The sequence below is a fragment of the Lemur catta genome, chromosome 12 (genome assembly GCF_020740605.2).
Source record: "Lemur catta isolate mLemCat1 chromosome 12, mLemCat1.pri, whole genome shotgun sequence".
Lineage (NCBI taxonomy): Eukaryota > Metazoa > Chordata > Mammalia > Primates > Lemuridae > Lemur > Lemur catta.
In genome coordinates this window covers 53,485,484-53,500,390 of record NC_059139.1, presented here as the reverse complement: position 1 = coordinate 53,500,390, position 14,907 = coordinate 53,485,484, and the positions used below count along the sequence as shown (strand labels likewise).

Here is a 14,907-nt window from a genome sequence, read left to right as displayed (position 1 = left end):
TACTCCTGCACTTTCTCCTAACAGTTTTAATATAGTTGTGCATACTCACTCTTACATTTGTGTATACAATCCAATTTGAGTTAATGCTTGTGCATGGTGTGAGGTAGGGGTCTAAATTAATTCTTTGGGGTGTAGATGTCCTGTTGTACCAATGCAATTTTTTTAAAGGAATCTTTTTTCCCTCACTGAATTTTCTTCACCCCTTGTCTAAAACCATTTGACCATAAATGTTAGAGTTTATTTTTAATGCCATTGTCACCTAATTCTAATGGATCTAATAATATATTTGGGGGGGCTTTTTTATTTTTGTTGAAAATATAGAGTTACCCTACAATTACATACCACTTTAAAAATAATCTTAGCCTCATTTACATTTAGAAGCTTGATTACCTAGGCTTGATGGTGTGTACCTGTAGTCCTAGCTACTCAGAAAGCTGAGCCAGGAGGAGTTCTTCAGCCTGGGAGTTGGAGGTTGCAGTGAGCTGTGATCATTCCACTATACTCCAGCCTGGGTGACAAAGCAAGATCCTGAAAAAAAAAAAAAAAAAACTTTGAAGGATGCTTTTCAATCATTTTGGACTTGCTATGATATTCTTCTTTTCAAAACCCACATTCATGATCATGATCTCTTGTTATTTTTAGAATTGGCTGTTAATAAAATTTTAGAATAGATCTTGAAATTTTTGCCAAGGAGAGGACATCACATGGATTGGTCACACCAAAGTCTTTGAGCTTTGAAATTTCTATAATCTATTCCAGAAAATATGACTATTCCTACCACTCATAATTATATTACATTTTAATGCATGTTCTAAATTCTCCAGAACTTTTTTATAAGGCTACACTATATAAGTTTTTAAGATATTCTATATGACTAAAAAAAGATCCAAATTTGAGTTCAAATCTGATCACATGTGTTAACTACAAATAACTTAATGGAAGAACATGTGCTAGCTAATCATCACTAAAGTATTTGCAGGCAGTAACAATTTATATTGGGTCTGGTGGCTGGAGAGTATATTTTGTCATTTGTTACTGGACAGCTCCCATTTTACCAAATCTTAATGTGCTAAAAATAAAAAATGTGACTTGAAATCAAGAAAATACAATAATCTTTCTCAAAATCTCAAAGCACTTTGTGGAATACATTTTTTTCCCTTGGTAAAACAGCAGTTACACACACGTACCCCTAGTCTTTCAAAAGTCCTCTGTAGTACAAGATTCCAAGATTGCTGCTGCTCTCCTTTGAAAGTTCTTCCTGTGCCTTATGATTACATTCATTCTAGCCATTAGGTAGACTCCTTTAGAAATGTTAGGGACGCTCTTAGACTCATTTTGTGTATCTGGGGCTTATTTCTCCTTATCTACATTCATCTCATCATTTTCCATCTCAAGATCATTCTCTCTGAGAGAACTGACAGAAGGAAAATAGAATGTAGAGTTCAGCTTTTTGTATCCTCCAAAATTGCACCATTGTCCTTGGGCAGCAGGCCTATTTTTCCTTTGCTTTATGGTTTCAAAAAATAACTTAAAGCAAGGTTTCTTTTTTTCTTTTTTTTTGCCATCAACGTTTTTACAATAGGCTTCCTGACATAATTCTAATAAGACTACGCCATCCACTTGTACTTACCCTTAAATGAGAAACTATATGTGAAGTGCTTTGTATGGTGCCTGGCAGATCATCAGGTATAGTCAGGCATCATCGTCCTCATTGTCATCACGGTTATCTGTCAGTGTTCTTTATTTCTCTTTTTGGAACTGGCTCCTTTAAAATCTGAAATTTTTGTGCAACTTTAAAGCCTTTTTTAAAAAAAAGTACAAACTTCTAATAACTGAAGAACCTCTAACCATCATCACTAATGCATCACTGTAAATTGCTTGTCTGAGTTTCCATAAGAAAACCAGATTTCTAATAAAGTCTTTGAAAGAGAAATATTATATTTTCAGCAAACAGGAGGAACAGATTAAAAACTGGCTCCTATTCCTAAAGCTTTAAGTGAGTGCACCCCATTGCTTTCAAAAGATTTTATATAAAATATTTAGACTGGAAAGTTGATCGTACAGGTGTGCACACTGTGTCTACTTATGCTTTGACAAAAGGAGTGGGGGGTGGGTAGGGCAGGGGTGGTCTTGCACAACTGCTGTGTTTCAATGCCTAGTCAGAACTGCGGGGTCACAGTTAACAAATACAAACTCAAAGTTACAAAGTCATGATTAGAAGATTCTACCTCCAAAATGATCCATTCTTTATTTTTTACCTCCCTGATTTTCTTTCTTTGTCCTCACCATTTTTGAAGCTGCTCTACAGGTCAAAAGTATAAGTTTTACTAATATTAAATGGTAATTTTTATCATGCTTATAAATTTCTTTTTGTATGATTTAATGATGATGATGATATCAATAACAACAGTAATTATATAGACTGGACCAAAGATAACCTTCTCTAAGAAGCCCTTTCTGACTCTCAGATGACACCAACCACTTTCTCCTTTGTCACCTCACTGTATTTGTGCTTGTCTATCCTGGCTACACAACACTTCACTGTGCTTATTCACAGCCCGCAGTCCTGCTACCAGATATTAGCTCTTTGTAATGGCAACTCTACTGGGAGGGAAGGTGTTAAATCTCAACAGGTATTTGTAGAATGACTCTGTGAATAAAGAAATGATTTACCCAGAGTGTTACTTCTGTATCTTTTGGTGTATCTAGTTGATACTAATTTTTTCATATAAGAAACTAGTGTTTTGCCCTATAAAGAATGAATATTCCGCTACTCAGACCTGAGATGGTATAGCAGTTAAATCTACTCTTTGCCTTGACTTTTTCTATTCCATCATTATAACATCACCCTGAGAAGTGCTGGTACAGCCAAGGGAATAATCCCCTCTGCCTGTCTCCTACCTACGTTCAGAGCAAGCCTCTGAAAATTTAAGAAATAAGAGAGGTTATAAAAGCTATGGTCAACCTGCAGTTAATTAGCAATTCATAGCACAATAATTAGAGATTGGTAGCAGAATGTCAAACAGTTTACCATTCAAAACTATCTGCCTTAAAGAAATACTAATTATTCTAAATCTAGTAAATAATGCTCATGAGTCAATATGAGAGTCTAAACTGCTCATTTATTGTGCTGCATTTATTTTAGCACTTTTATTAGTAGTAAATTAAATTTACTATTGATTTAAAGTAGTAAATTACATTTATTATTTATTTAAAATTGTAAATTTGGTAAATTAAGAAGAAAAATTGAGATGAAAATATAAATATAAAATTAATACAATAAATTCTTTGCAAATAGCAGATAATCAACTTTTTAAAAATTGCTGTTGGCTATGTTTTTGTGATAATAAAATTTTTATTAGACTGTCATAGACATACAAAAAATGCATAAGTCACAAATGCATACAATGAATTCTTCCAAAATTAACTCATCCATGTAACTACCACTCAGAATATTACTAGCATCCTTCCCTATGTCCCTACCCAATTACTATTACAGCACTTCCAGGTGAAAGCAAATATGTATTTAATTTCAGTAGACAAATTATTTTCCAAAATCTTTGTATCAATTTACATTTCTGTTCTTTATTATTTTCATCTAATTTATTTTGATTTATTTTGTTTTTCCTTTCCTAACTACTTAAGTAGAAGACTTTGTTCAATAATCCCATTTTTTTTCTTTTTTTTTCAAATATATGTATTTTAAGGCCTAAATGTTCCTTTTGGTACTGTTAGTCACAGTCTATTAACTTTGATAAGTAGTTTTAACATTAGTTTTTATTTTAATCACTTAATTTTAATTTTAAAATTTGGTGAGAAATAAGGTTTAAAATTTCTAAACATGAGGACTGTTTTGTTATTTCTTTGTTATTGACTACTACATCAAATGTTAAAGTTGGAGAATGTATCCTAATTGATAATAGGTCTCTAATATTTGTTAAGACTTGCTTTATGGCCTAGTTTATGGTCAAATTTTGCAATTATTCCATGTAGCTTAATAATATTGTGAAATATGTTGGGAAACAGGTTTCTGTATATGTTCATTAAGTCAAATTTTGTTAATCACACTATTCCAATATTCTATATGCTTACTATAATTTTTACATACTTAGTTATAATTTGGGGATTATAAAATCTACTATGAAAGTAGATTCATCAATTTCTCATTAGAGTTCTGTTAATATTTTCTTTTTATATTTAGAAGCCATATATTTCTATATATACAAAGTTTTGATTATATTATTCTCTTGGTAGAGTTAGTATTTTGTCATTATGCAATAACTCTTCCTGTTACTCATATGTTTTATTTTCTTCAAGTTTATTTTGCCTGGCACTAATTTTATACTAGATTTCTTTTGATTAGAGTTTGCTTGGTACTATGTATTCTTTTCTAAACTTTAATTTTAGCCTTTCTGTATTCTTACTTTAGGTATATCTCTTCTAAACAGCATAAAACTAGATTTCTTTTTTTTTCTTTTTTTTTTTGCCAACCTGATATTAATCCTGTGACCAGGGAGTTTGATCTTTTTAAATTTATTTTGATTGCTGATCTATTTGCTATTATATATAGTATCTCATTTTGTACTTAGAATTTGTCTTATTTTCCCTATGATTTCTTTCCCCTATTTTTTCTGCCCTTTTTTGGATTATTTCTGCTATTTTGTTTCAATTTTTCCTCCTCGATTCATTTTTTAAGTCACACACAACATTTCATAGCCCCTAAAACTGTTACATTGATTTTTAACTTAAAGCCTAAAGTTAATCATTTCCACCTTCTTCTCATACAATGCAAAAACCTTAGAACACTATTTTTTTAGTCCCATTTCATCTTACATTTCATTATTGTTTGTGTTTCTATACTCATTAATACTCTTGTTTTTTAAAAATATCATTATTATTTTATATGTTCAATATTTTTTAGGACTTAACCAACATGTTTAAAAATTTCTTCATCTTTCTTTCTGACTCCTTTTTGATTTCAATTTTTTTTCTTGAAGTATACTATTTAGATGTTTCTGTAGGTAGAGTCCATTAGTAATCTACTCTCAGTTTTGATTTGTCTGAAAATAGCCTATTTTGTTATTTACAAAAAAATATTCTAAGTTTACAATAATTTTCTCTCAGCAATTGGACCATTTCATTTCAGCATGTTCTGACTTCTGCTGCAGTGGAGAAGTCAGCCATCAGTATGACAAATTATTTGCAAATAATTTGTCTTTTCTGTCTGAATGCTTTTAAAATCTTTCCCGTGGTTTAGGTGGTCTGCAGCTTCACATCCAAGTGTGTAGGCATAGAATTTTAAATTTATTCTTTTTGGGATTTGTTGAGATTCCTGAATCTTTGGACTGATGTTTCATTTTGTCCTATCTTTTACCTAGAGTAGGAGGCTAGTCATTAAGTAATGACCTCTCTGGCCATTCTCAGCTTTTTGAACTAGGAGTCTAAAAGGGGTAGACTTTCTTCTAGGTTTGCCCACAATCTTGTGTCTTTCATTAAATGATCATCAGCTGGACTTCTCAGGGCTGTAACACTAACCTTTAAGGAAATTTGTATCCACTTGATGTCTGAAAGGGTTTGTGTGGGCACTTAGCTTCCTCCCATTTCCATTGGTACAATTTCTCAGTATTTGGAAAGTTTGCTTATAAAGTTATAAACTTTTGGGTTGACGTTGTGGCTATTTCCTTCTCATATTGAAAATGGAGATCTTTTTCCTCCTATTCTTGACTACTTTGTTATTTGCAAGTGGATTTGGGAATGATTGTGAGTTGTGACCCATGGGGCCCTTCCTTTCTGAAGTTTAATCTGCCCACATACATCTCCCTCTTTTTGTTGTTGCTGTAATCTTGCTTCTAGAAAACACGGTACTTTTTTTAATGATTTCAGCATTAGGCTCAGAATTTTTCTCCATACGACTTTCCATCCCACTATCTATGGGGGTTATTAACTTTAAATTGGTTATAAGAAAATCACATGGTGCTTTTCTCTCCGTAACTTGTGTATCATCACACAATATTTCAGTGTCTCAGCTCTGGGACCAGTTATATAAAAATTAATTCATGATTTTAGCAATGTCGAATGAGCAGCCTGATTGCCTGGATATCTAAGTTGAATTCCTTTATGCTATTGATCTATAATCGATAGAATTTCTAAGTGGTAACAGATTTGAACTAGTGTATAATTTCATAAATTTCTTTTGTGACCAATAGAATGTACAGCAGGATGGCAGGTCTGGTTAGGTGAGCCATCTGTATCAACAGAAATAAACATAGTTCACCAAGCCATAGGAATCAAATTTATGACCTTTGTTTTATTAGCACTATGCTTCTACCTAAATGAACCAATAAACCACAGACTCAATTTCCTATTCCATAAGTAATGTTTTCTAACATTCAATATGCTTATGTTCCCATCTACCCCAATAGGTATAATACTTCCAGTAACAAAATATATATAATACATTTTAAGTTTCTTTTAAAAAGCATTGTTGAGTATATTTATTGTTTTCTAACACATATGTTTTTCCCTCTTCCTTAGTTGTTAGACTAGAATGTAGGTAAGATAACCAACAAAATGGAAAAAAGCATAAATATTTGTGCCCTCTCTTTTCTAAAATTGTGGCAAATCTATGTTTTTTGACTTCCTTTAGGCTACATATGATAGCACTATAATACTGTTTTTAAATCAAAGTCTAGAGGGTTTTATATGTTTAAGTTTAATCAATTTTGTTTTCAATGAGGAAACAAAGAGGAACAAATCTTGTCAAATTTTTAACATCCTTTCCAGGTACAGAGGGTAAAATGTGTAGGATCACTATGGTCGAAAGTCTCTGAAATCTTTGATGGCATTACCTATTATTTGAAGTGGAATTTTCTTCCCTTTCCAGTAATTATCTGGGCATTCTGTCACTTCAGTGTACTGAATAAGCAATCAGTTCTGTTTTAACATATGCCTTGAAAGATGCTAATTTATCTTAAAGGAATTAATATATTGGGAAACAATTTGAGCATAACATAGAATTTGTTTGTTTATATATGATTTTGTCTGTGAGAAGCAGTAGGTGAACAAAGAAAACTGCACCTAGCTCAAGAAGTTGAGTAGGAAACATCACACATGCACACATCTCAGTTCTCAAACATCTACCAGCTGCCTCAGCGCACGTGTACTATGAGCCATACCAATCCGCATCTGGTGTTAAAACTTCTCATCCCATTTCAGATTACCCTCCTCCCACGACTTCATAGTAACTCAGAGGCCGCAACCTCTGCAATGCCCACTTCCACAAGCAAACATCAGGCTTTTCCAAGGTAAGGTATCATGTCTAGTGAAGTATTTATGTATTTCTCAACCATTTAACGTGTCAAACTGTGCTACCAGTTTTATAAGATTCTTATATTTTTTTAATGTCATTGACAAAGTTTTTGAGTGTTGTACCCTTGATGTCATTTTTTCATAATCCCTGTAATTTTTTAAATTAAACCTTTTTATTTTGAGATAATTATAGATTCACATGCAGTAGTGAAATAGCATAGGTCCAGTGTATCCTCTACCCAGTTAGTTCCCTGATGATAAAATCTTGTAAAACTATAGTCTAATATCACAAGCAGTATATTGGTATAAAGACAGTCAAGATACAAAACAATTCTATATTCACAGGGATCCCTCCTAGTGTTATTTTGTAGCTGCTCTCTCTTCCTTCTTGGTTCTCTTACCTGTCTTTAACCCCTGGCAATTAATAGTCTGTTCTCCATTTCTATAGTCTTGTCATTTTAAGAATGTTATATCAATGAAGTTTGTAGTATGTAATCTTTTAGGAATTGGCTTTCCTCACTCAACATAATTCCTGGAGATTCATTAGCATTGTTGCATGCATCAACGGTGTGTTTCCTTTTTCTTGCTGGTACCACAATTTGTTTATCCATTCATAGTTGGAGGACATCTGAGTTGCTCCCAATTTTGGACTATTACAAATAAAGCTGCTATAAACAACCATGTATAAGTTTTTGTGTGAACATAAGTCTTCATTTCTCTGGGATAAATGCCCAGGACTGGAAGTGCTGGGCTTTCTAAGAAATTGCTCAATTATTTTCCAGAGTGGCTGTACCATTTTACTTTCCCACGAGCAATGTCTGAGTGATTCAGTTTCTCCACATCCTTGCCAGAATTTGGTGGTGTCACCATTTTTTATTTTAGTCTTTCTGATAGGTGTCTAGTGATATCTCATTGTGATTTTAATTTGTATTTCTCTAATGGCTAATGTTGCTGAACATCTTTTTATTTCTTTATCTGCTATCCTATGAAGTAAAATGTCTGTTAACTTTGGCTCATTTTCTAACTGGGTTCAATTGTTTATATATTTTTTACTGTTACATTTTCAGAGTTCTTTATATATTCTAGATATTTGTCTATATACTTTATATATTCTAGTCCCTTGTCATCTATGTAGTTTGCAAATTTTTTTCCCAGCTTGGTTTTTCATGTTCTTAACAGGATTTCTTACAGATGAAAACATTTTTTCTTTCACTAAGGTCCAATTTATTAATTTTTCCTTTTATGGCTCATGCTTTGGTGTCCATTAAATGGTTTTGCACAGCATGCTGATTTTAGCCATGCACATGTTACATTATAGCAGAACTGACTGTACTTGGGAGAAGTTTAATTAAGAACTATTAAGACAGCAAACTTATCATCAAATAAGCTGTCAATGGCTTAACAAAATTATGAAAACCCAGCTAAATTCTGGAGTTCCATCTAAAATAAGTTTGGAAAACTGACTTTTCCGGTTTCATGCTGCACTAAGTTCATGGGAGTTTTAGCAATTATGTGCTGTCTGACAAAATCAGTGAAACTCAAGAGAAAAGATCCCCACAAGTTTAAAGGTGAAGATTCATTCTGTTCACAGCAGCACACTGTATTTAGCCACTAGTCCCAATAATTAGCAGGAAAATATCCGTCAATGAATTTAAGTACTCTTGTCAAAAGATCTTTTTTTATCTCACTGACTTTCAATTAAGTAAGACCTCTAGTACAACAAAAAGCTGAATGTTTTCCAGCCAGCCCCTCAGGAAAGATACCATTTTGGCTCTGAGAACCATTATGAAAATTTGACCTTTTTACCTTTTCCTGACCAGGGCTTTCCCAGATGCAAATTTAATGGCTTAAACACGGAATACTATCAGCCTCATAAAGCATGAAACTTGGTCTCGTCAAAGCAGTCATCATAATTTAACTGGGGAGGCTGCCACCGTGCAGCGGGCTCCAGCCGTGCGCCTGCGGAGGAAGCCATCAAATCAGTCCTGCTCTTTCTTCAGCTTTCAGGGGTACTGAAAATTGACCTTGAGTTAGGTCTCTTCCATGTAGAGGAAGGAGCGGGAGGAAAATAAATTATTACATAAAACAAAGACTATATTATTTGGTACATATGTTATGGTTTACCTTACCCCATTTCATCCTCTGAACAAGAGATTGTCTGCCTTCAACTTTTCCAGGCTTTAAAAATCCCTCTTTATAGTCTGTGCAGTCAACTTAATGAGGACCATTTGAGGAGCATAAGTGAAATGATGTCATCTGGTCTCTCCTCCTTCTCCTTCTTTCAGTAACTGCAGGATATGATCTACCCTGAATGGGACAAAAACTATGCACACAGTCTCAGAATTATTAAAGTGAAACCTCCGACTCGCTTCAGAGCACCAAGCACTTATACATTTTACCAAATACTTCCTGCTCCTTCTACAGTCCAAGGCTATCCTTCTGGATTTACCCAGAATTTATTGAGTACCAATGTTCCAGCTAGATATTTTCATTTTATATGTGCTCCCACAACAACCTGCAATGCCTCCTTGCACAGTTCTGGGAGATCAGCGTTAGACTCGCCTCATTACATTACACCCAGTGGAGTGCTGGAACTGGCGTGTGCTGGCTAGTGGGAGCCAATTTTCAGGAATTTTCTGAGAGTGCTTACTCAACACAGCCATTCTTAAAAATTACATTATGTAAATTACAGTTAAATAAATTATATTCAAAGCAAAGGTAAAAATACTCAAATTTCATCACCTCCTAATTATATTACTAGATTTTACTAGTATCTATGCCTTTGAGGTTGTTTACAACTATTCTATCTGTGTGATGGAAATACTATACAATAGTGTTCTGCTGATCATCTCTTCACAATTCCACTTTCACCGATGTCACTTTGATGGCTTTAAAGCACACTGGTGGGAGTATTTACAGCATGGAAGTCAATAAATGCTATAAATCAGGGTCTTTACTCTCCAGAGATCTGGCTGCTGATAATTTATTAGCATACCAGTGACTAAACTTTTCTATGGCTCTTACATTGTACTATGAATGATACCATATTGACTACAAGTTTTATTAATAATTGTGAATCAAAAGAGATTAACTACATGACAAAAAGGATCTCTGTGTCTTGAACTCTGATACAAATCAGAACCATCTTTAAGTCAAATGCATTCTTTCATTGTTGTAGAAGGACAAATCCACACCTATCTGAACAAGGTGGACAGGGCTTCAAAGACAAGGTTTGCATGAGGAGATGGAGAATCCCGTGAGAAATAACATGTCCTAAGGAGAGAAAAATGTGATTCACACAAGTATGGTCCAAGGGCAATGGTGTGAAAGAGGAGGGATTTGTGAGTACAGCTGGGTGAATATTGGCCTCTAGTTCTCTTTCTTCCACTCAAGTTTATGCCAGAGTTCTGCATAATGAAGCCTCTGAATGAGAAAGGGAAATAACAGGAGCAAATATGCGATTTTACCAAAATTGCTATATGATAATGACAGCATGAACTTGGGGCCCTTGTAACAGTGTAGCAAGACTTAAGATAGAGAATTTTTCTTCACTTCAGCAGATCTTGACCTGGGACTTAGGAAATTCAACATAAGATGCACAGCAGGAGGGTCATAGCAGCCAGACTAGTCTAACTAGTCTATAATTAGATGTGATTAGAAGTTCCAGAGGACGTACCGTATCACAAAGGGTCAGATGAGGGGAGGAGGGTTCAACATCACTATAACAGATAGATGAAAGAAGACAAAAATTGAGACAGCAAGTGTACCACCAGGTACCAGAAGACCAGCATCCCCAAGCGTATGCTGGAGGAAATGGAAGACTCCAGCTAGTGGCTAGGAGAATTATTTATATAACCACATATGGATTTATTGAACTAACTGAGAGAAATTTAAGAAGATTAAGTCTCCAGATTTTTCAGATGAGATCTGGGCCAGAAACTACTGCCATATTGTAGTTCTTCAGACCTAGTTTACTCCCTGGTTGTATTGGCTGGACTGTAACAAAACTGGTTTCTCATCACTGGTTCTGTGGCTTACCTATGTTCTAGACTGGGAAGGCATAAAGACAGAGTTCATATTAATATCATAACTTCTAAGTGGCGTTTATGTTTTATTCAATAAAGACTGTGGATAGAAGTAATGCCGAGTGTGTAGACAGTTTTCCAGTGAGAAGAATCTGGTACATTTTCTCTTGGCACTTTCATCATAAAATATCTCTCTTGATGAATGAATAAAATGAACTGTAGCAAACTTCGAAAACACGCCCTCAGGTTTTGAGGAACTGTTATGAACAGATTTGGGTTTTAGTTCCAACTCTGCCACTCTCTCACAGAGTGACCTTTTTCAAGTCACAAAACTTCTGTGTCCCTCAGCTTACCATCTGCAATGGGAAGATAATAACATTCTAGGATTCTAAGTTTGCCAATCCAAAGGAAACCATGCCCACAAAAAAAAAAAAATGTGTTTCTAATTATTCAAGTGGCTAAATTGTCAATCGTCAGATAATATTCTTTGGAATAAATCTTTATATCAATCTTTGAAAAATATCTGGCCCACAGGACAGTGCTAATGACTCTTTTATGGTTTAATGTACTGATCCTCCTCTTCCATTAGCTTCACTGGCACACTAAAGAAACCTCCCTAATAATTCTCCAAGTTATTTCCATAAAGAAATTTTATACCTTTCAGACTGCATGATTCTATTTCATGTGTGCATGTATGTGTGGGGGGGATAGATAGATAGATAGATCACAGCTCAGAATTGAATTCAGACTGAATTCTCTAAAGCATGCTCTTCCCACTTTGTGATGTAGAATAAGTCAAGCATAGACTGAACATAATTCACATCTTTTAAAGATGCTGTATCCACTAAGCCTGTTTTAAAATAAGTAAATTGTTTCTAGGCATACTTGATTGTTTATTATTACTTAACATAAAAGAGAGAACTTAACATGGAAGTAATTTTCAGATTAGTTACCATGCAACTGCTGAACTAGGATTAAAAAAAAAAGCTCCAGGGGAGCTACTGCCAGTAATGACGGCATTTTTCACACATTGCTAGGAAGTGGAACAAACAAGGAGCCTGGAGCTTTTTAAGCAGACAAAAGCAACTTGAAACAAAAGAAAAAACTGGATATAAGTAGTTGGATGGTTCTCACTCTCTGACAAGGACACTGGGTGTGGCTCACAGAGGAGCAGCAGCTAAATCCCACCTAAGGAATCCTATCACAGGCGTCCCCGTTCCTGAGAAGGTCTGTACGATGGATTTATATGTAACTTGGATCCCTGATGAACAGAGCATATATGGTAATAATAATAATAACAATACTATAATGGCTCATATGTGATAATAATAATACAGTGTAATCCTGTAATAATAATAATAATACCCCTGCGCTGTAATCGTAAGTTACAGAAACTACTGTGCTCTTTCTGTTAATTCCTAGGCTGATAGGAATATTACGCTTATTTTGATCTTATAACCAAATCAATAATAACCTTTCCATTTCAATAATTAATCCACTATGCTGCTTAGTAATAATTGATGCTTTCCTTGGAGCACAGGCTATCACATGTTCCATTATTCCCACTGTATCCTTTATAATTATTCTCATAGTTAAGTGACTGAAGCCTAACGCTTTCCCAGTGAATGATGGCATCTGGCCTTTCTCCAAACCCTTAATTATTTCTACTGTCATTTCCATTGTAATCACCTTTCTTTTTGTTGCAAGCTCCCCTGGACTTGCAGTGGACTTTCGCTTTGAAGGCACAGTCATAAGGGCAAACACAGACTCACAAAATCAAATAAAAAAGTTAAGACAAAGTGATGCTGTGCGTAAAGGACCATATAAACATGAGACTAGCCGCTGCTGGTAGAGATGATGCGCCAACAAGCCGCTTACGCCACGCGTGCTTGTTTACATGCGCAGATGCGCGGAAGAAACTAGTTCCTGAATTATTAATTTAGTAATCTAATTATATCTTTATGAGGAGCCTTGGGAACCCATTCCTAAGTATGGAACGCTGTAAATCCAGTAGTTCGTAACCTGGGGACTGTCTGCATTTACGTAGAGAGATTCTTTGTGTTTAAATGGGTGGAAGAGAATGTAGTGGAGTGCATGAGAGAAGAGCATCTTTATCCCAAGATAAGCAACAATTTGTAGTCTTTATTTTGGTTAAGTGTTGGCTATCCACCTAACTCAGCTATACTAAGAGAAATACTGCTTTTGACATAGTTTGCCTACTGGAGTGGTGCCACAGCCTTTCTGTTTAATCTAGATGACATTCACATTTGCCAATCCTGTGCGCTGAGAGAAAGTCAAGTTGCTTGGCCCTGATGGAAATTAGAGGGGTGGACATTGTTCGCCAGGTCTGAGAGTTCTGACTGTGGATCATTATTATTCATGTTGAGTAACAGACAGAATAAAGGCTGGTCCAGGAGTCCAGGAAGCTAAGTTCTAGACGTGTGTCTGCGATTATTCAGCTGTGTCTCTCTCAGCAAGCTACCTAACAACTCAGAGTTGGATCAGATAAAAATCATGATTCCTTCTAGTTTTATGTGCTAGAATTCTTACAAAGAACCTTGAATATCTTTTGTAGACAAATCTTAATTCATTCACCAATGAATAACAATACTTGGGTGCTTTGGAATGCAATTGGTTTGAGGGCAACTAAAATTAAGGTGATGACTCCAAATTCCAAATTAAGAGTCTTTGAACCGCTAAAATAAATGAGTGATGGGCGGGGACTCTAGTGGTCATTTTATTGGAGGGAAGAAATACTATTCCATGGTCTTCTTGGGGGACAACCTTGATTTCTTAATCCCCTAGGTCCAGTCTTGATTTGAAAAGATCTCCAGAATGCATAACACAGAATATCAACAGATTATGAGGAAGCAAGGAAATAGAAGTTAAGAATGGGAATTTATGTTCTGTCTACTTGCAATGACCTACAAATGATTTAGACCTGTGCTGTTCAATGTGGTGGGCAGTAATCATTTGGCTAATAAGCATTTGAAATGTGGCAGGTAGGAGTTGAAATGAGCTGTGTGCCAAATATACACTATTTTGAAGACTTAATAGGAAAAAAATGCAATGTAAAATATCTCAATAATTTTTATATTGATTACATGTGGAAATGATTAAATTTTGGATAAATTATATTACTAACATTTAGTAACTGACATGCTCTGATGACTGTAGCAGACATCACAGGTTGCTAAACAATTTCCATCCCCCCTCCCTTTCAACAGTACCCCATTTTTTGGTCAGGTATTCAATCTATTGGATTATTTACTTGTTATTATTGACTGTCTAAATCTATTTACAGAAGACAAAATCTAAATGACCAATAAACATATAAGATGCTTAACATCAGTAATAGTTAGGGCCATTTAAATTAAACCAAAAAATGAGATGCATTTCAAATTCATCAAATTAAGATTATTGTAAAGTCTAAGAGTAGTGTCAGCAAAGATGTGGAGGTGTGGACCCTCTTATAAGCTGCTGGTGGGAGCATACATTGATACAACTTAGAAAATTCAGTAATATCTAGTATAGTTGATACTATACCTTTCAACCTCACAGTTCATTTTCTGAA

General features: G+C 34.8%; 1 long non-coding RNA gene across 1 annotated transcript; it reads right to left on the bottom strand.

Annotated features, from left to right (window-relative positions):
* Positions 1–497: 497 nt before the first annotated feature.
* LOC123648306 lies at positions 498–9,455 on the bottom strand. The gene is made up of 3 exons (XR_006738560.1): positions 9,438–9,455; positions 1,631–1,774; positions 498–528 (listed from the first exon to the last, which is right to left on the bottom strand). It is a non-coding gene; the product is annotated as an uncharacterized LOC123648306 (long non-coding RNA).
* Between the last annotated feature and the right edge of the window lie 5,452 nt (positions 9,456–14,907).